This window comes from Erinaceus europaeus, chromosome 6 (genome assembly GCF_950295315.1).
Source record: "Erinaceus europaeus chromosome 6, mEriEur2.1, whole genome shotgun sequence".
NCBI classification, from domain to species: Eukaryota; Metazoa; Chordata; class Mammalia; order Eulipotyphla; family Erinaceidae; genus Erinaceus; species Erinaceus europaeus.
The window spans coordinates 50,139,741-50,161,980 of NC_080167.1; the positions used below are offsets into that span (position 1 = coordinate 50,139,741).

The 22,240-nt window shown below is 45.9% G+C and overlaps 2 protein-coding genes across 9 annotated transcripts in view; one reads left to right on the forward strand and one right to left on the reverse strand.

Moving 5' to 3' along the window:
• The window catches only part of UPF2 (UPF2 regulator of nonsense mediated mRNA decay), a 202,412-nt gene that overhangs the window by 18,104 nt on the left and 162,068 nt on the right, over positions 1-22,240 (reverse strand). Inside the window, exon 22 of the transcript XR_009550246.1 lies at positions 12,971-13,044. The gene's annotated coding sequence lies outside the window, so the exon portion shown is untranslated. The remainder of the gene's footprint in view (positions 1-12,970; positions 13,045-22,240) is intronic.
• PROSER2 (proline and serine rich 2) overlaps positions 15,393-22,240 on the forward strand; it is a 35,580-nt gene continuing 28,732 nt past the window's right edge. For 2 of the 8 annotated variants that reach the window (XM_060192139.1, XM_016188832.2), the window contains exon 1: positions 16,027-16,185. The gene's annotated coding sequence lies outside the window, so the exon portion shown is untranslated. The other 6 variants (XM_060192142.1, XM_060192141.1, XM_060192140.1 and 3 more) reach the window with 6 other exon arrangements.

The window sequence follows — 22,240 nt, forward strand, 5'->3', positions numbered from 1 at the left end:
AAAGCAATGCATTTACCAGGTTCACTAGTAGAGACAGTTGTATGTCAGTTCAGGGGAGGCAGCGGAGAGGGAAAAGGTTGTAAATGTAATTGTGGAGGCTGGGCGGTAACGCAGCGGGTTAAGCGCACATGGTGCAAAGAAGGACCGGCATAAAGATACCTGTTCGAGCCCCTGGCTCCCCACCTGTGTGTGTGTGGGGGGGGGAGGGTCGCTTCACAGGCGGTGAAGCAGGTCTGCAGGTATCTATCTTTCTCTCCCCCGCTCTGTCTTCCCCTCCTCTCTCCATTTCTCTCTGTCCTATCCAACAACAATAGCAATGACAACAACAATAATAATGACAACAACAATGGCAACAAAACGGCAAAAATAGCCTCATGGAGCAGTGGATTTGTAGTGCAGGCACTGAGCCCCAGAAATAGCCCTGGAGGGAAAAAATGTAGTTGTCCCTTTTATACTTTTTTATTTTAAAATAAGAGAGCCCACTGACCTCACAGTCATCTGCATAACCATTATGCTGTCTCCCCAGTCCCCCTCCCCCACTTTTTTTTCCTCCAGGGTTAACGCCAATGATGACAAAAGAAAAAAAAAAGATTTGTCTTTTTTTTTTTTAATGAGAGAGACACCAGAGCACTACTCAGTTCTGACATATAGTGGAGCTGGGGATTAAATCTGTAGCCTCTGGAGGTTGGAGTGCAAGTTGGTGCTCTAAGAGGCTGAGCTGTCCCCCTGAACCCACCCACCGCCATTCCCACACTGTTTCCCAGAGAGAATATATCCTCTGCCTTGTTCTACGTGTATTCTCACGCAGTGGCCAAGCAGAGACCGTTTCTGCATAGCGCACACCAGTTTATTTTTCGTGACCAGCCTCCCTGATTCTGTGTTTGTTGTGTCTGGGACTCAAAGTATTATTATTATTAAGGGAGTTGTGGCCCCAGCCCACTGAGCTGATGTATTTGTTTTTGTAATGATGCTTTGATTTCACTCAATGCCCTGGGTCCTCCCACAGGACTTAAGTGCTGATAAGCAAAGGTGGCTGGTGCTTTCCCCAGTGCTGGAGCAGGAAGAGCACACTCCCTGCCCCAGCCCCCGTCCCGCCCCCCCCATGCTTTGTTGGATGGGGGGGGGGGGCAGGCTGCCTCCTCATCTAGGATGAAACATTCCCACAGCAACACTCCCATTCTTGCCTCCCCAGCACTGAGCAAAGCCTGAGAGTCTGAGAAGTCCAGCTGAGATGGCTCTAAGGAGTGAGAGTGAAGGTGGGGATGCCTCTAGTGGAGACACATGTTCTCGAAGGCCAGGAGAGAGAATAAAAAGCATCAGCTAGAAGAGGGCTTGGTAAGCAGATCTGGAAGAGAATTAATCACTGCATGCTCTGATCAGGGCAGACTCCCAGGGCCTCAGGTCAGAAGGACTTCATACTTGATGCTGTGCTTTATTTCACCAACTTGAAATTCTTCCTTTTTGATAAAAAACCATTGTCTTTCCCTTTTGCACTGGGCCCTAAAAATCAGCTAGCTGGTCTACAGGACTACCAAGGTATTTGTGTAGGATCCAGAAGACAACAAAAATGCTCTGAGCTTCAACTGACAAGGTAGCTGTCAATTTATTCAAGTCAGACAGAACTCAGAGCATTCCCACCCAACCCCATGTACACCTTGTCAATAATCACAGCAACAGCTACATAGAAATGAAGGGAGTAACTGGCAAACAAACAAACAAAAACACCACAACCTCTAAGTTGGGAAACTTGTCTAGACATCACAGACTGCAAAGCGAGTTTCAAAGACGAGGAAGTGGGGGCTGATTTTACACTGAGTAGAGCTAGGATGATGTAATAGTCTCTACATGCTAAGATGTTTTCTGAGAAAGTCATGCGTATTATGAGGGGGAAAGTAGACATGTTCAGCAGAGGAATACACAAAAGTCACACGGCACATGTGCAGAAAATGGCAGTGAAAACTCAGGACAGGAGCTATAGGTCAGGGAGGGCTCCCCTGCGCAGCCTCCACCAGCCAGTTCTGCTCAGCCTGGAGTCTGGGGTCCCTCTCAGCAAGGTTGTGCCTTGGTTCAGTCAAAGCCAATGAATGGAACCAGGTGACTGCTCCCACAAAGGGGCTGCCACACCCTCCAGACTACAAGTCTCAGACCAATTTTTACTTTCCTTCCTTCCTTCACTCCCCCTTCTTTCCCTTCCCTCCTTTCCTTCTTTCCTTGTCTTTCCTTCCTTCCTTGCTTCCTTCCTTCCTTTTCCTAAGATTGATTTATTAATGAGAATAAGAGGGAGGGGGGCCAGGGAGTGGTGCACCCAGATGAGCACACACACTACCATGCTTAAGGAGCCAGGGTTCAAGCCCCTGGTCCCCACTTATAAGGCGGAAACTTCACCAGCAGTGAAGTAATGCTGCAGATGCTTCTTTTTCTCTCTCACCCTCTACCTCCACTTCACTCTCAATTTCTCTCTGTTCTGTCAAATTAAAGGTTATCTATAAAACCCCCACTTGCAAGGGGAAAGTTTCACAATCAGTGAAACAATGCTGTAGGTGTCTCTCTTTCTCTCTCTCTCTCCCTATCTCCCACTTCCCTCTTGATTTCTTTCTGTCTCTATCCAAGATAAGTAAATAAAAATATTTTTTAAATAAAGAGAACAGGGAGTCGGGCTGTAGTGCAGCGGGCTAAGCGCAGGTGGTGCAAAGCACAAGGACCGGCATAAGGATCCCGGTTTGAACCCCGGCTTCACAGGCGGTGAAGCAGGTCTGCAGGTGTCTGTCTTTCCCCCCTCTGTCTTCCCCTCCTCTCTCCATTTCTCTCTGTCCTATCTAACAACGAGGACATAACAACAACAATAACAACTATAACAATAAAAAAACAAGGGCAACAAAAGGGAAATAATTTTTTTAAAAAATGACCACAGGAGCAGTGGATTTGTAGTGTAGACACTGAGCCCCAGTAATAACCCTGGAGGCAAAAAAAAAAAGAAAGAAAGAAAAGAAAAAGAAAAAGAAATACTAGAAATGAAAAAAGAATAAAGAGAAGAACAGAAAGAGAGCCAGAGCATCACTCTGGCATATTCAATGCCAGGGATCAAACTCAGGATCTCATGCTTGAGAGTCTAGTGCTTTTTCCACTGTGCCACATCCTGGGCTTTACGTTTTTGCCTTTTTTTTTTTTCCTCTAGGGTTATTGCTGGGCTCAGTGCCTGCACCATGAATCCACCGCTCCTGAAGGCTATTTTTTCCCCACTTTTGTTACCCTTGTTGTTGTAGCCTCGTTGTGGTTATTATTATTGCCATTGTTGATGTTGTTCGTTGTTGGATAGGACAGAGAGAAATGGAGAGAGGAGGGGAAGACAGAGAGGGGGAGAGAAAGATAGACACCTGCAGACCTGCTTCACCGCCTGTGAAGCGACCCCCCTGCAGGAGGGGAGCCGGGGGCTCGAACCGGGATCCTTATGCCGGTCCTTGTGCTTTGTGCCACATGCGCTTAACCCACTGCGCCACCGCCCGACCCCCACGTTTTTGCCTTTCTTAACCCCAGAGATCCCAGAAAGTCCATCTTAGTTTTATTGGAGAAAAGAAGGTGCAAAGTTGCAATAAGTTTTGAGTATCTGATTATGTTGCACACACTCCCACCCCCACACACAGGCTTTTGGCACAGCTGACCACAGAGTACTGCAGGGGTTGGGTCACCAGGGAAAATGCCAACAGGCAACTGGGTATCTATCTCATCGCATTTCAGGGAAATCATGTGGCCCTTGGCCACCGGGCTCTGGCTGATATGGGCCTCTTACTCTTCTTACAGTCATTCCCCCCAAAACAAAGCAAAAAAGGACGGTGGGGTTTGAAAAGGAACCTAGGAAAAATCTGTCACAGAAGATGAACTGGTCAAGGAAACTTCACTCTTTAACAGAACCCCAGGGCCAATAGAAGCCTGGAAAATTAAAGGCATTAATATTTATTATTGCCCAAGAAGGAGAAAAGGCAGGAAGTGATTAGTAAGGCTGCAACTGCAATTAGAACCACAGACAGGAAAGGGAACCGGAGGCTTATCTCATTAGCTAATGCGAATACAGAATGACTGAGTAAGGGATGGGGGTGGGGGGAGGCAGCAGATGGAGACCTCAAGGACTCTGCTAGAAAAAGTATTTAGAGAGCCTCTGAAGGCTTCCCAGTCTGCCCCCCTTTGTTTTGCCCTCTCCCTTCCTCTGCCCCCCCCCCCCACATCATAGGAATCTTGCTTATTTGTCACATGGCCAAGGCAGAGCTCTTGATGTCTATAAACCTAATCTCCAAGGGACACAGTTGGAAGCCTCAGGATGCCTTTCTCTGTCACCAGCCCTTCCTTCTCATGCTCCCTGATAAATGCCAGGCTCTATCACCAACAGAGATTGACAGAAACAGACCACGGCCCAATAGGAATCAAGATGCCCTAAACACCATCACTTAATCACAAGGGCAAAGATAAAACATAATGGTTCATTGAAGACCACACAGAACTGCCCCAATAAAACAGTACTTGTGTTCTGGACCCCGGGTAATAAGACTGCAGAGCTACATTTGGTGGACAGTGTTTAAGAAGAAACAGAAAGGTATCTTGCTTGATGGGTTTTGAGGAGATGATTTTGAAGCATCAACTATAACCATCACTCAAAGAGATGAGATTCATTTTCCCAAAAGACGCCAAACATGCGACCTACCCACAGTGACAGCTGTCAGAATTCTGGTGAGAAGGGTCATTCTTTTTGAAGAGTTCTACCACTTACAGACCTACTACTAAAACAAGAAAACCACAGGGTGGAGAGAGGGTTACCCCAGTAAAGCTTAGTTTATCATGCAAGTCCATGTCCCCAATACCCTGAGGGAGCACCCTGCAGAGGGGGAGCTTCACAAGCAGTGGTACAATGCTGTGGTGTCTCACCTTCTCTCTCTGTCTCTTGTCTTCTCTGTAGCAAGAAGAAAAATAACAAACGGAAAAAGCCCTCCAAGAGCAGTGGAATCATGGGGGCAAAAGCAAATAAATGGACAGAATCAAATTTATTTTTTTGTCAGCTTGGTTTTGATCTACTCAGTGTTACATATATTGGGTATAGGCATACTCAATACTTACAGACACCATTAAGTAAAATCTACAAAGCTGGTGGAAATACTTTAAAATCCTTAATGGAAATCATCAATTCAACTGCCAATAACTTGTCTGTGCTTTCTCTACCATTACCCAAGGCAGTTCAGCCCATTAACTGACCCCCTTGTTGCGACTGACTGGACTGCTGTCCTCCCTGACTTAGCCCTTTGACAGCTCTGAGGAACAAGTTACACAAAAAAGAACCAGAAAAAAAAAAAAAAAAAAAGACCGGTAACTAGTATACACATCCCCCACCCCCATCACTTTTATCCTTTAAACAAGACAAGTCAGGCTTGTCCAAGGATTCAAACAGTAGGTTTAGGCTTCACCTGTTGCTCTCCATGAAAACTTTCAGTTTTTCTTAAGGTGGAAAACTTACATGATAGGAAAAGAAACCAGTGAAGCCTCATCCTTTGGGCAACCACAATTCTTGCTTCGCTTATGGTGGCTATTATTTTATTTATTTATTTATTTTTAGACTTTTCTTTTTTTTTTTTTGCCTCCAGGGTTATTGCTGGGGCTCAGTGCCTGCACTACGAATTCACTGCTCTTGGTGGCCATTTTTTCCATTTGTTGTTGTTGGATAGAACAGAGAGAAATTGAGAGAGGAGGGGAAGATAGAGAGGGGGGAGAGAAATACACCTGCAGACCTGCTCCATTGCTTGTGACATGAACCCCTGTAGGTGGGGAGCTGGGGACTTAAACTGGGAACCTTGCACTAGTCTCATATTATGTGTGCTTAACCCAGTGTGCCACCACCCAGCCCCCTGTTTGTTTATTTTTATTGCCACCAGAGTTATCACTGAGGTTCAATACCTGAATGATGAATTTACTACTCCCAGGCTATTTTTTTAAAAAATTATTTATTTATTATTGGCTAGAGACAGAGAGAAATTGAGGGGAGGAGAAGATAGAGACAGAGAGCCACCTGTGAAGCTTTCCCCCTGCAGGTGGGGATCAGGGGCTTGAACCCAGGTCCTTGTACACTGTAGTGTGTGTGCTTAACCAGGCCACCACCTGGCCCCTGGCTATATTTTTTCCTTTCTTTTATTCGATAGGGCAGAGGGAAAGGGATAGAAAAAGAGAGACATCTGAAACTCTCCTTCACTGTCCATGAAGCTTCCCCCCTGCAGGTGGGAACTTAGGGTTTGAACCAGGGTCCTGTGCACAGTAATGTGTGCACTCTACTGGGCGTGCCACCACCTAGCACCATTTATTAGATAGAGACAGTCAGAAATTGAGAGGAAGGGGGAGATAGAGATGGAGACAGAGAGATACCTGCAGCATTAATTACTTCACCACTTGTGAAGTCTCCCTGGGGACTTGAACCCAGATACTTGTGCATTGTAACATGTGCACTCAACCATGTGCACCACCACTCACCCCCCCCCCCACCGAGATATTCTTAAAATAACTTAAAATAATTCAGGCTTCATCTGTTTGTGCTCTGGGGCTTTCAGTGTCCTCTCGTTTCTGTCACCTGGTGGGTCAGGAGTAGTGTAGCAGGTATTGCATCTAATGCTTCACTGGCACTACATGTGTCAGAGAGATGCTCCGGTAGCCTCTTGCTCATAAAGTTTTTAAAAATCTTTTTTCATCTGTCCATTCCTTCTATGTCCTTATATCACACAAATAGGTGAAATAACCCATATTTGCCATCTTTCTGCCTGACTTATTTTGCTTCACAGACTTCCCTTGAGGGCCCCCCATTTTGCAGCAAGGGCACATTTTCACCTCTTTCCAGCTAAGTACTATTCCACCCCACAGGGAACATACTTCTTTATCCAGTCATCTGTAGGTGGCACGTCAGCGGCTGCCACCCTTGGTTCCTGTCAGTGATGCTGCTGTGGGCACTGGGGTGGGTAACGCCTCTTGTGTTCTCCATGGAACCCCCAGGATGACTGGATCACGTGATAGCTCTCTCTTTAAGTTCTTCAGAAAGATCCATCTCTCTGTCTTTCTCATTGGCCTCTCAATCTACTGCGCCACCTCCCAGACGCCCTATAGAGAATCTTTTTTTCTTTTCTTTTTTTTTTTTTGCCTCCAGGGTTATTGCTGGGGCTCAGTGCCTGCACCACAAAACCGCTGCTCCTGGAGGCTATATTTTTTCCCTTTTGTTGCCCTTGCTATTTCTTGTTGTTATTGTTGTTGTTACTGCTGTCATTGTTGTTGGATAGGACAGAGAAAAATGGAGAGAGGAGGGGAAGGCAGAGAGGGGGAGAGAAAGACAGACACCTGCAGACCTGTTTCACTGCCTGTGAAACCCCCCCTTTGCAGGGGGGAACCGGGGGCTCTAACTGAAATCCTTGCGCCAGTCCTTGCGCTTTGCGCTACGTGCACTTAATCTGCCACACTACCGCCCGACCCCCAGAAAATGTTTTTAAAGCAGGAGACCTCAAATTCAACCCCCAGCACCACGTGTGCCAGAGTGATACTCTGCTTCTCTCCTGCCTCACCGCACTCATGAATAAATAAATATTAGGAAGGGGAAAAAAAGGACCTCAGTGAGTTGATTGAGACTTTTCTTAGGAGTGGGTAGAACTCTTCCCTTTGTTCCTTCCTGGAGAAATTGGGCACAAGAGACCCTGAGGGGTGGGGGGGGAGTGGGGGGTGTGGAGTGGGGGGGGGTCCTTTACACCTCTCCAGTCAGGAGCTACTTCCTGCTGCATCTGAGAGTCTGAGCCACCCAGCCTCCACTCCGGGCTTCAGAAACTGGGCCATCGTTTCACCATCTAGAAATGTCTGCCAAGGAAGGCAGCACTTCTGCTTCTGGAAGGCAGATCTGGTGAAATGGAAGGCTAGTGAGACAGCAGTGGGGATAGCGATCAGTCCCTGAGGTGGTCAGCCCGAGGCCAGCACTGAAATGACACGCTGCTTCGGCTCTCGCCCCTCCCAGCTCAGTTACTAGATACTTTTTCACTTAAACATGTCCAGCCAGGCCATCCTGCTGGCAGCTAGCACTGCTGGGCAAGAGGATGCAGGGTGTGTGTGTGTGTGTGTGTGTGTGTGTGTGTATATATTTTTTTGCTTCCAGGCTTATTGCTGGAGCTCAGTGCCTGCACTTACAAATCCACTGTTCCTGGAGGCCTTTTGTTGTTGTTGCTGTTGTCCTTGTTTTATCATTGTTGTAGTTATTATTGTTGTTTTATTGATGTCGTTGTTGTTGGATAGGACAGAGAGAAATGGAGAGAGGAGGGGAAGACAGAGAGGGGGAGAGAAAGATAGACAACTGCAGATCTGCTTCACCACCTGTAAAGTGACTCCCCTGCAGATGAGGAGGCTCGAACCGGGATCCTTATGTAGGTCCTTGTGCTTTGCGCCATGTGCGCTTAACCTGCTGCGCTACCACCCAGCCCCCGCAGGCTGTATATTTTAAATAATAATAAGGCAGGGAAGGGGGCCGGGCCATGGTGCACCCAGTTAAGTGCCCATATTACCACACACAAGGACCAGGGTTCAAGCCCTTGCTTCCCACCTGTAGAAGGGATGCTTCATGAGAAGTGAAGCAGGTTTGCAGGTGTCTCTCTCTCTCCCTTTCTCTCTATCTCCCCCACCCTTCTCAATTTCTATTTGTCCTATCTAATAATAATAAAAGAGAAAATTAAATTTAAAAAAGAAAGAAAAAACAGCTGCTGGGAGTGGTGGATTGTCATGCAGGCACCGAGCCCTAGCAATAATCCTGCTGGTAATAAAATAATAATAATAAGAAGAAGGCACAGAGATACGCAGTAGTAGGGCACCACCCTTGCATCTCTGAAGCCCCAGGTTCAATCTCCGGCATTTCACTGCTCTAGCCTCTCTCTCTCTCATTAAAAGAAATACATCTAAAAACACATTTAAATATCATATATATGATATATGTCTCTCAAAAAGATTTATTTTTTTATTACAAGAGAAGAGAGAGACAGATCAGAACACTGCTCAGTCTTGGCCAAAGATGCTACTGGGGGATTGAACATGGGGCCTCCTGGACATGCAAGTTGGTGCTGTGCTATCTCCCTATCCCCTAGAGCTTTTTTCTTTCATATATTTTTTAAATAATTTTTTAATATTTATTTTCCCTTTTGCTACCCTTGTTATTTTTATTGTTGTTGTAGTTATTATTGTTGTTGTTATTAATGTCGTCATTGTTAGGACAGAAAGAAACTAAGAGAAGAGGGGAAGACGGAGAGGAGGAGAGAAAGATAGACACTTGCACACCTGTTTCACCACCCGTGAAGCAACTCCCCTGTAGGTGGGGAACCGGGAGCTCGAACTGGGATTCTTAAGCCAGTCCTTGCACTTTGCGCCACGTGTGCTTAACCCGCTGCATTACCACCCGACTCCCTAGCCCCTGGAGCTTTTTTCATTTTCATTTTCTTTTTTTTTTTAGTTCATTTATTTTTCTTGTTAGAAATATAGACTAGAACAACAACAACAAGGGCAACAAAAATGGGAAAAATGGCCACGGGAGCAGTGGATTTGTAGTGCAGGCACTGAGCCCCAGCAATAACCCTGGAGGCAAAAAAAAAAAAAAAAAAGAAAGAAAAAGGAAAAGAAAAATATAGACTAGAGAGTATTACTCATCTCTGGCATATGTGGTGCCAAGGATCAAACCAGAAACCTCACACATGCAAGTTCTATGCTCTACCGCTGAGCATCTGCTTGATTTAAATATATTTCAATATCCTCCTCCCACCTAGCCCAATGTTTGTATTTTTTTTCTTTTCTTTTTTTGCCTCCAGGGTTTTTGCCTGTGGGGCTCAGGGCGAGCACCACAAATCCTTGGAAAAGCTCTACTCTTGGTGGGATGCTAAGCACCCACATACCAAGCAGCTGTCTCAGGGCACAGGGACCTGGGATGTATTAGTACAAAAGACCTAATGGCCTCAGCTTTGTCTGCCCTCAGTCCATTTCCCTAAGTTTGCTAAAACAGCACAGGAGACTCATTTCTTTTTCACTGCTTTCCCTTCCCCTTCCTCTCCCGGGAAGACATGCCATGAGCTCTGAAGAGCAGCAGGCCTGGCTAGTTTCATAAACGGAGCAGTTTAGACAATTATGAGCTGGGTCTGGAACGAAACAGGAAATGCTGGCCGGAAGGAATTATCTAATCTTGTGAGAAGGATGACATGATGAAGAGTGAGCCATTCTGACTTACACTGAGCTAGAGAATTGTGCTGGGGTCAAGAGCGAGCTTACTTGGTAGAGCCCAAGCCTTATCATGTGTGAGGCTTCAAGGTTGAACCCCAGCACCACAAAGGAGCCCCTCAACAGCAGAGGAAGCTCCACAGACAGTGGAGTGGTACTGTTTCTCTCTCTCTCTCTCTCTAACAAAAAGGATGAAAAAGCTGACCTGGGAGTAGTGTAATTGTACCTTGGCACAACAACAAAAATAATTGTGCTAAGAAATTCCAAATGTTTGAACCCTCTCCAAGAGGTCTACATAAATTTTCATTTCATCAATGCACTTGCTAAAAAGGATCTTTCAATCAGGATCATCTTTGATACATTAAGAACATTCTGGTGGTCTGGGATAGACATCTGTAGACCTCCTTCACTGTCTGTGAGGCGAACCCCCCCAATCCACAGGTTGGGAGCTGGGGGCTCGAACCAGGATCCTTACACTGGTCCTTGTGCTTCATGCCATGTGCACTTTTCTTTTTTCCTTTCTTTCTCCCCTATTTTATTTGATAAGACAGAGAGAAATCAAGAGGGGAGGGGGAGACAGAGAGAAAGATAAACAACTGCAGACCTGCTTCACCACTGGTGAAGTGTCCCCCTGTAGGTGGGGAGTGGAGCACTCAAAGCCAAGTCCTTGTGCAGGTCCTTGCACAGAGTAGCACGACATGCGTTTAACCAGGTGCGACACCGCCTGGCCCCCATGCATAATAGTTTATTTAACCTGTCCCCCAATTTTGGATACTCAGTTTCTTTCGAATATTCTGACATTATAATAAAAGGAGCAGTATTTATTTATTTATGTTTAAATTTTTGTGATCATTTCTGATTATTGCTATAGAATTTCCAGACATAGAAGATAGGGCCAAAGTGCAGCCTATGCCTCAGGGCCTTGACATAGTTCACACAGCTGCTTCCCACTATAAGATTTTTTGTTATCTCCTGCTGGCACGGAACATTAGAATGTGAAGAAATACATACTCATTTAGTAGGGGGTATGTGTAATTGAACATTTAAGAACAAATAAATATGTTTATTTATTTATTTCAGAGAGAATGTACTGGTTTCAGAGAGAACCTTACACTGTGATGCTAGGGTTTCAACTCGAGACCTCACACATGCAAATCCTATGTGTTTAGCCATGGAGTCATCTCTCTGGCTGCAGTTTTTATTTACTTCTTTTTAACTAGTAGGTGGTCAAAATACTTTTTTAAGAAAAGATTTTATTTATTTATTCATGAGAAAGATAGGAAGAGAGTGAGAACCAGACATCACTCTGGTGTATGTGCTGTCCGGGATCGAACTCAGGACCTCATGCTTGAGAATCCAACGCTTTATCCATTGTGCCACCTCCTGGACCACCAAAATACTTTAAAATATAATTGCATATAGAGCTAATTATTAACCATATTAATGGACTTTTCAGTGGAATTTTCCCCTTGGGTGATTAGAGTTTTCATGTACTTTTTTTTTTTTAATTGCCTCCATGTTTATGCCTGGGGCTCAGTATGAGGGGCACTATGAATATACTGCCTCCAGCAGCCACCTTTTCTTTTCTATATCTTTTTATTTTATTTTATAGAAAGAAACTGAGAAGGGAGGAGGAGATAGAGATGGAGAGAGAAAGAGAGACACCTGCAGCACTGCTTCACTGCTTGTGAAGCTTCCTTGTACAGATGAGGATTGGGGGCTTAAACCTAGGTCCCTACACACGGCCATGTGTGTGTGTCGTGGGGTACACCACTTCTGGGTCCCTCATCTCCATCTCTGTGTCCTCTTTGCATTGAGGATGAAGGTGACTGTCAGATTTGTTAGGGACAGTTCTGTAGGGGTGGTATTTATTTATTTACTTTGCCTTGGTTGTCAGAATCTAAAAAAGTTTTTTGAATATTTTATTTTAATGAGAGAGAGATATATATATGGAAAGAGAGAGAGAGAGAGACAGACCAGAGCACTGTTTTGCTAGGGTTTATGGTGGTGCTGGGGATTGAGCCTTAGCCAGGAAAGTCTTTGCATAACCACTGTCCTATCCCTCTGGTTCCAGAATCTAAAGACATTTCTATTATTATTCTAATGGTCGTTTCCTTTATGTTCCTTTTTCTAAAAAAATTTCTCCCACCTTAATTCACAGACATATTTACTGAAAGTTTCACCTGGCTTACCAATTCTGCAATATAGCTGAAATTCCTTTTATCACCTAATGAAAGTTAAGGGCTTGTCTTGATTCTTTTTTTTCTTTCTTTTCCAAATTATCAGTTTCTTGCCTTCATATGCTAATAACCCAGCCTCCCCGCTGCCCTCCCCTCCTTAACTCCCGATGATTCCTTACTCACACACTGACACCTACATCACATCACACTGTCTTTCCCCGGGTCATGTCTTCCATTCTGTTGCTTATTTCATTCACAACTGAACACTGCTTTGTTGAGATACTTCGTTATCGTCCTGTGCTGTTTCAGAGCCAGTGGGGACATTTCCTATGTTTCTATTTCATTGTCATACTTTTCTAAATCCTGCTCTTTTGCTAGTTTTTCAGGTAAACTGTCAGATGAGGAGCTGGGGTACACAAAGGAGAAACGCGCTCCAAGTAACATGGAGTACACGGCAAAGTCATTTCTCTTGACTCTACCTTCCCAGCTCTAAAATGCTGTGCTTTTTAAAAATAAAATAAAGAAAACTCATGAAATTAACTTACTTTCTCTCACTTTGCCCGACTGCCTCCTTCTAGTGGTCATCTCAGAGACTGTAATTTCTCAAATCCATTTTATCCTGTAAAATAAAACAAAAAAAAGTGTTTTTTAAAAAAAATATTTACTTTAAAGATTATAACTCACATAGAATTCCCAAGAATAATTGCTTAGTATTAGATTAGGGAGGATGCTATATACTACCAACATTTTTTTTTTGCCTCGAGGGTTATTGCTGGGGCTTGTTGCAGGCACTACAAATCCACTATTAATGTGGCCATTTCTCCCCCCAATTTTTTTGCATAGGACAGAAAGAAATTGAGAGAGGAGGGGAGAAGGAGAGAGAAAGACACCTGCAGACCTGCTTCACCGCTATGAAGTGACCCTTCCCTTACAGGTGGGGAGCTGGGGTCTTGAAACAGGATCCTAGAGTAGGTCCTTGCACTTCATACTATGTGCACTTAACCTATTGCACCACCACCACCCCCAGCATTTTTTTTTAAAGCAAACAGCCTCAAAAGATATTTATTAAAAAGCCAAGTGAATATTCTGTAAGTGACATAGGACTTCAAGGTTTTGGGCATGCTTTCCTACTGTCCTTTTATTTTATTTTATTTTATTTTTACCAGAGCACTGCTCAGCTCTGGCTTATGGTGGTGCTGGGGATTGAACCTGGGACCTTTGGTGTCTTATTCATGAAAGTGACAGGGTAGCATGACCCAGCCTCCCTCTGGAGAGTGGGGCAGTCCCTACCATTGCTACTTTATAGTGGAAGCAAGGTCCTGGAGAGGCCCACAGAGGGCTTATGCAGATGTTCCTGATGGAAGTGACCAGTAATAGTGGTGAGAGGAATCTATTAGAGGTCTAGGCCCCTCATATCTAGTTAGGGAATCCAAGGATAGGCCCAAGAAGGCATGAAAGTATTTTTTCATAACCATTATGCTGTCTTCCCAGCCCAGCTGGGTTTAATTCCTTCTTCCCTACTTTTTGTCATTTTCTTGTCCTTCCTAATCCCATCACCCTTCAGTTTTTTTTTCTCCTCCTTCTCTTCCTCTCCTTACTTTATGGGTGTGGGGGTTAGTAAATGATAGCAATTTCTCATCTCCATGTGACAGTTGTTTACAAAACACTCTCACCCCCAACTTAGGTATTAGTCCACCATCATGCACCTTGCACCACAAAGCCCTGCCCCCTCCAGTTTCCTCCCTTCCTCTCCTTCTCTTCACCTGTTTTTTTTCCTTTTTCTTTTCTCTTTCTTTCTTTCTTTCTTTTTTTCTTTCTCTCTCTCTTTCTTTCGCCTCCAGGGTTATAGCTGGGGCTGATGCCAACACTACAAATCCACTGCTCCTGGAGGCCATTTTTCCCATTTTGTAGCCCTTGTGGTTACCTTTGTTTTCATTATTATTGTTGTCATTGCTGTTGTTGTTGGATAGGACAGAGAAATCAAGAGAGGAAGGGAGACAGAGGGGGAGAGAAAGACAGACACCTGCAGACGTGCTTTACCACCTGTGAAGGGACCCTCCTGCAGGTGGAGAGCTGGGGGCTCAAAATGGGATGCTTATGCTGGTCCTTGTGCTTTGGCCATGTGCTCTTAATCCGCAGCACTACCACCCAGCCCCCGCTTTTTTTTTTTAAGGAACTATGCAAAATTACTTTTTTTTTTACAGCAAAGAAAATTTTAAAAAAATTAAGTAGTCTACAGTACCTAAACTGAACATCTAAGTTTCTTTATCATTACAGTCTAACCCAGAAAGAAGAAATATAGTGGTCTAGAATGTAGCTTAGCAGATAAAGCATTGGACTCAAGCATAAGGTCCCGAGTTCAATCCCTGGCAGCACATGTACCAGAGTGATATCTGGTTCTTTCTCTCTCTCTCTCCCTTTCCCTCTCATTAATAAATAAAATATTAAAAAATGTCTGGAACCAATCATCAAACATCTTTTTCCCTCAATCTGAATCCCATATAGACAGTGGCCTGGATATTTCTTCTCAGCTGCAGATGATCAACATTCTTTAAGCTTTGGTAAGTGAATTCATGTTCAGTATTTGGCACAACACGGGTCACAGAACCAAAATTTAAGGAGGAAAACAGTTCATCAGCAGAAAGCTCGGGGTCTTTATTAGTTTAGGATGAAGTGCTACCAGAACAAGCTCTCTCCTGGATTGGGTTCAGAAAAAGGGTAATAACAGTTGCCTAATTAACTGGCATGATGAGTAGATTAAAGTGCTTTGTAAACATTAATTAAAGATGCAGGGAGTTAGAGGAGGCCAATGTGTTATTAGGGGGAAAGTCTCCTTCCCTATAATCAGGTATCTCTTCCTGGGGAGAGCACAGAAATGACCTAAGGACGAAGGAATTGGGACTCAGACCCTAGTACCCATGACTCAGTCGTTTTGTGCAGCAATCGCTTCCGCCCTGGGTTTTCTGGAGAACTGGGTTAAGTACAGGAGTATTTGGGGTGTAGATGGAATATTCCTGTCCACGCAGAACACCCTGCGGGTAGCAAGCCCCCTAACTCTTGCTTGCTCGAAGCCCAGCCAGTAGCTCCGCCCTCGAACGACAGGTAACTTTAACTTTCATCCAGTCGGACCAGCTTTCCACGGGCAGCTGTCACCCGCGCTGATATTTCCACAGTGATAAAGAAGAAACCTTCCCGGGAAGTGAGGCCAAGAGCGCTTTGGCGGCGGGCTCGCCACGCCCGGGCTTCGGATCCTGGGCTCAAAGGTGACCCGCTGCGCAGGAACCCCGTGAGGTTGGCGCCTGGCCCCAAGGTGCCGCTGGCTCCAGTCGGCTGCTAGTCTGAGCGTCACTCGTGATAAACCGCCCGCGGAGCCCGCGGCGGGAGAAGGAGTCCATTCCACTCAGCAGCCGATGCAAATCCCCGCGGCTCCTGCGCGCGTGTGGTTTGGAGATCTGGATTGGAGGGGGGGCGCCCCCAATCAAATCTCGCACGGAGACGGAGGGGACGCTGAGAGAGGCGGCCGGGACAGCTGCAGCGAGGTGGTCTATGCCTTTAAATTCGTGGGGTGCGCGCTCTGCCTTGGGGAGCGCTCCGAGGGCGCGCGTCGGGGACGCGCACGACGGGAACGCGCGGGGGGGCGGTCCGGGGCGGGAGTGCAGGAGGCGCGCGCCGCGGGCTGGCGAGGAGCGGGTGGCTGGAGAGTTCGGCTGGCCACCCGCGGCACCTGCGGTCCTCGAGAAGGGGGCTCCTGTCCTGCCAGGTGAGCGCTCACTTTCGATCGCGGCCCGGGAGGACGCTCTGTCGGCCGGGTCCCCCGGAATCCCAGGAGAGGTGCGCGGGCTGCGGCTCCGGGGAGCGCAGGATGACCCATGTCCCGCCCGCCGCCCGCACTCCCAGCAGTTCTCCTGGAGCGGAGGGGTGGCCGGCGCTCACCCCTGGCTCTCGCCGCCTAGAGCAGGCTCCAGGGTGGCCTCACCCGGGAAGCCAGAGTCTCAGGGGGGACTTGTGGCTCCGCGTGCGCCGCAGGGCAGGGAGCGGGGAGACTGGGGGACCCGCTGGTCCCCGGGGAGGGGGCGGGCGTGGAGAGAGATCTCGGCTGTCCCTCACCCCCTTTAGCCCCTCCGCTCTCCTCCCCCAGACAGGCTAGGGGCTTTCAGCCGCCACCCCCTTCCTCCTGGGTTCAGGGCCCTGGTAATGCCGATTGAAGTCGGGGCAACACTGGCAGGAATTGGCCAGACCGACCTGTGAAACTAGGGTCCTGCACAATGTGATCCCTGCTAGTCCAGTTTTGGCCCCTCCAGGTAACCACGTCAACTCGGTGAGGGAGCAGGAGGGATTCAAACAGTAATGGTAGCCAATGGGATATTCTCGGACCCAAGGCAATGAAATGCTCTCATCTCTCTCCTAGACTCTGAATGTTTCCCAGCATTGCTTTACGCAGTCTGATTTTAAGCATCTTCCTTCCTTCCTTCTTTCCTTCCTTCCTTCCTTCCTTCCTTCCTTTCTTTTTTTCTTTCTTCTCCTCCTCCTTCTTCACCGCAGGAACTAACCTCAGAAAACTTTTAACTCTTTGCCAGAACCTAGACCCTAGTTGGTGAAGAACAGAAAACTTAAAGGAAAATGATATGTGTGTGTGTTTCTCCCTCCTCAAAAGTTCAGGTTCAGGTTCACTGGTAGTGTCTGTAGAAGACAGTACCTTTTGACTCCATTTTAGTGGATAACAATTGCAATACATATATGCTTTTTAAAAAAAAATCTGTATTTCTGAAAGGTATGAAAACACCGAACCAAGGCTTTAATGTCAACACAAAGGAGATGCTCACAGGAGAAACTTCCTGAAGGCAGTTTTCTGCTGTGTTATTATAGTAGTACTACATGCTGGCTATTATAGCTAGGACTAAAAAAAATTGCATTAAAGTTACTAGTCGGACTGTTGCAGATTGTTTTTCTAGCTGGAGGAGGTATTTTTGCTCTTGAGGCCAACGTGGAAATACAAACAAATGTCCTATTGACTGGGTTTGGGTGGGAAGGATGAAGTTGTCTGAGCTCTCTGCTGCCAGCTTGACAGTGTATGTATGGAATCTTGTGGGTTTTTTTTTTTTTCTTTCTTGCTAGGCCCCAGAAGAGCCATTTTTAAGCAGCTGAATCTGTTCCTTTGGCATTCGCACTTCAAGTGAGCTTTTGCTTGAAAAAAATGAAGATCCCACTTACTGTAAAGGGAAATATTTGCTCTCTGACTAGAAAGCAGAAAGCCAGAATTTTGAGTGGTGATTTGGGGAATGCCATTTGAGTGTGTTCCCTCCTCAGAGCCCCCCCTTCTTTTTCAGGGGCTCAGCCCAATTTAGTGCAGACCCTGGTGTTCAGCTAATCATTCAGCAGCCTTGGTGGACTCTCTGACCATCCCCAGGGCCTGGCGCACCTGGCACCTCTCTGGGCATCCCAACATATCTAGTTCACAGCCCTGTGCCTGAAACTGACTAAACCTGATCAGATAATCCCATGTCGGCAGCTGGAGGTACACCTGGCCTGGGTTCCAAAGTTCTCAGACACCTTAGGAGCCCAGAGCTGGCACCTTGTGTTGATTCTCTAGATCGGCTCTGATAACGACAGGAGTGAAGCTTTGAAACCTGAAGGCAGAGAGGTGAAAGGTTTTGGTGGAGCTGGGCAAAGAGCAGGGATCCTCTGGAACTGCAAGTTCAAATTTATCTTATCTGCAGACCTGCAGGCTGCTGGCCAAGGCACTAGGTCCATTTCCTGGCAGGAGCATCCCAGACATGAGTGGATTCCTCAGATGGCAAAGGGCAGCATGTCCTGTCAGTTACTACTGTCCTTTCTGGTGGCTGAGCCATGGCTGTAGGGAGGAGGGGCTTGGTGGCTCTGTGATGATAAACATTTCCTGTCAGGCCTTGTGTGTTTCCGATATGCTGATACTTGGAGGTGTCTGCTGGTCCTTGGGGAAAATCTTGTCTTTACATCAAGCACCATTGTCTGATCTCAGGGGTGAAACAGCTCCTCTGGCTAATGCCACTGTTCCCCTTCAGCATTCATCTGGAAACCTCTTTCAGGAAAGTAGGTGCTGGTTTGTAAGCTGAGCAGTCAGGACCAGTGATCCAGCGCAGTGTAGGACATTCTGGTGCCTTGGGAAGGGATGTGCTTGCTCTGGATGAAAAGTGTCTTTAGGGAGTCGGGCGGTAGCACAGCGGGTTAAGCACACATGTTGTAAAGCGCAAGGACCGGCATAAAGATCCCAGTTCAAGCCCCCCCCCCCACCCCCGCTCCCCACCTGCAGGGGAATCACTTCACAAGTGGTGTAGCAAGTCTGCAGGTGTCTATCTTTCTCTCCCCCTCTCTGTCTTTCCCTCCTCTCTCCATTTCTCTCTGTCCTATCCAACAACAACGACATCAATAACAACAGCAGTAATACCTACAATAAAAAAACAAGGGCAACAAAAGGGATAAATAAATAAAAATACTTTTTAAACAGTGTCTTTAGGGGAGTTGGGCGGTAGCGCAGCGGGTTAAGCGCAGGTGGTGCAAAGCGCAAGGACCGGTGTAAGGATCCCAGTTCGAACCCCCCGGCTCCCCACCTGCAAGGGGGTCGCTTCACAGGCGGTGAAGCAGGTCTGCAGGTGTCTATCTTTCTCTCCCTCTCTCTGTCTTCCCCTCCTCTCTCCATTTCTTTCTGTCCTATCCAACAATGATGACATCAATAACAATAACAATAAAAACAACAAGGGCAACAAAAGGGAAAATAAATAAATATAATAAAAAAATAAAAAACACAAATGGAAAAAAAGTGTCTTTAGATGACATTTCCAAAGACTGGCACTGAAAAGACCTGCTTCTCTTCCCCCCCCCCCCAGTTTTTTTTTTTCAGAGCTGGGGCACCATGCATGTATGATTTCACTACTCCTGGGCTGGCTAACTTGTTCATTCAAATAGAGAGATGGAGACAGACATAGAGAGTAGAGCTTTCCCCATTACTTAGTGTGCCCATATGGTGCTAGGGCTTGCATCTGGACCATGTGCCAGGCAAGGCATATACCCTATCCCTGAGCTCTCTCTGGCCTGATTCTCTTTAGTAAAATACTTGCATCCTTATACATCCATCATTTGAAGATGTACAAGTCAGTGCATTGAGTGCATGCTCATTCCATATGGTTGAGTTAATGTGATTTCTTTCACTCTTCTCCCCTTGTGGGTCTTATTGATCAATTTACTCCTTACAAATTTCCTGCTGATGATTGACATGTCAACAAGAGAAAGAGAGATGGGAAGAGCCCAGATAACAGGGTGCTTGTCAATATCTTCCTGGATTTTGAGCTAAAATGTGTTCAGAGACTTTTTGTACTTGCAACTTCATGTCTTTATATCTCCCAGCACACTGATAAATGTGAGGTGGGAGTTGGGCTTTTGTTATGATATGGCGGCTGCATTTGTCACCCACCAGGACTTCTGGCTGCAGACTTGTTTTGGTGGATGCAATCCGGCCAGAAACAGTCTTCCTTACTGCTGATGGGAAGATCTGTCTGATGGCTCTTTCCCTGTCCTCTTCCCCCTTTTCTAGGGGGAGAAGAGGGACTAGGAGCAAAGCCATGACCTCTCTACTACTGAGTCCCTTCCTCTTACTTTCATAATCTATACTGAATGATAATTGGCATTCAACAGACTGCATATATACATACATACATATATATATATATATATATATATATATATTAGAAAAAGAAAAAAGTGCACTCACAAGCAAGCATCACCATTATCCTATTCCAGAACTCTTACTTCACTCCAAAAGGAAACTGTGCCCATTAAGCAGTCATTCCCCAACTCTCCCCACTACCACCTCCTGACAACTACTAAATCAGCTATTAGTGTCTATGGACCTGCCTGTTCTGGACATTTTAAATACATAGAATTATACCATGTGAGACATTCTGTGTCTGACTTTTTCTCTTTTTAGTGCTCCCAAGATTCATCCATGTTGCAACAGGTGCCAGCATGTCCCTCCTTTTCATGACTGAGTAATATCTCATGGTTTAGATTTATCTTAATTTACTTATCCAGCCATCAGTTTGTTTGGGTTGTCTCCACCTTTCAGTGACACAAATAGTGCTTTCATAAACATCATAAACACACACATTTTTGTACCTGTACATATGTTCACTCCTGGGTCTTTACCTAAGAGTAGAATTCCTGAGTCAAAAAGTACTTCTACGTTTAACCTATTCATGAACTTTCTCATGGTAGTGCCACCATTTTATAGTCCCCATTTCTCTATATCCTTGCCAACATTTATGATTTTCTGTGTGTGGGTGTTTTTTGTTTGTTTGTTTGTTTGTTTTTGCCTCCAGGGTTATTGCTGGGGCTCAGTACTGGCACCATGAATCCACTGCTCCTGGAGGCCATTTTCCCCCTTTTTGTTGTCCTTTTTGTTACAGCCTTGTTGTGGTTATTGTTATTGATGATGTCATTCGTTGTTGGATAGGACAGAGAGGAATGGAGAGAGGGGGCGAGAAAGACAGATACCTGCAGACCTGCTTCACCTCCTATGAAGCGATGCCCCTAGAGGTGGGGAGCCAGGGGCTTGAACCAAGTACGCTGGTCCTTGCACTTTGCGCCATGTGCTCTTAACCCGCTGCGCTACCGACCGACCCCCGGGTGTTTTTTTGATTGCTATCCACTTGGGTGTGGAGAGGCATCTCATTGTGGTTTAGAATTGCATTTCTCTAATGAACTCTTAGTATCATTCATGTGCTTGTTGGACAGATCTTTGGAGAAATACTCAGGTACTTGGTTCTCGTTCTCTCTCTCTCTCTCTCTCCCTCTCTCTCTTTTGCCTCCAGGGTTATCGCTGGAGCTCGGTGCCTATGCTATGAATCCTCTGCTCCTGTGGATTTTTTGAATAGGACAGAGAGAAACTGGGGCGGGAGGAGATAGAGAGGGAAAAAGATAGACACCTGCAGACCTGCTTCACCACTTGTGAAGTAATCCCCCTGCAGGCGGAGAGCTGGGGTCTCGAACTGAGATCCTTGCATTGTCCTCGTGCTATGTGTGTTTAACCTGGTGCACCACCGTCCGGCCCCCAACTTGGTTATCTTTTGTATTCACTCTTTAGTCTAATTTTGTATGTAAGTGTAGTCATTTCCACAGAGCCTGGTTCGTATATTCTGTTCTTTCCTCAACCTTCATTCTGTTTTTAATTTTTTTCTTTCTGTATTCCTCCTAAGTGACTACTTGTCTGCCATACTATTTCAATTATGTCTATTTCAGTTATAAATCTGAAGGCCTGAGAGTGTTCATCTATTTTTTCAACACTCTTTGTGGACACTTTTTTTTAATGTAGTGCCAAAAGATGAACGCAAGGTTGTACACAAGTATATACCATCACAGAACAGCTTTCCCAGCCCAATTAAAAAAAAAAAAAGATTCTATGTGCTTAGAAGAAAGGGAAGCACAAATATAAATAGATAGAGACACCACAGCACTGATCCATCTTCCATGGAGCTCCCCACAGTGCTGTCCATGGTGTTTTCATGTGGTGTCAGGGCTGAAGCCCAAGGCCTCTAGTAGGTACTGACCACCTTCAGCGTGCCGGACTCTGAGCCAGTTAAGCTAGTTAGTCATATACAAGCATAGTGACCAAATCCACCTCAGTTCATCACCAAACAGCTTTCTGAGTCTCCCACTTCTTACCTAATGAACCTTGGTTTTCTGACCTCTAAAATTTAGGGTAGGACAAAATGACTTCTCTGGTCCTCTCAGAGATGAGGTTATCAGTTCATCATTCACCACAACTTTTCTTTACAAATCTACTC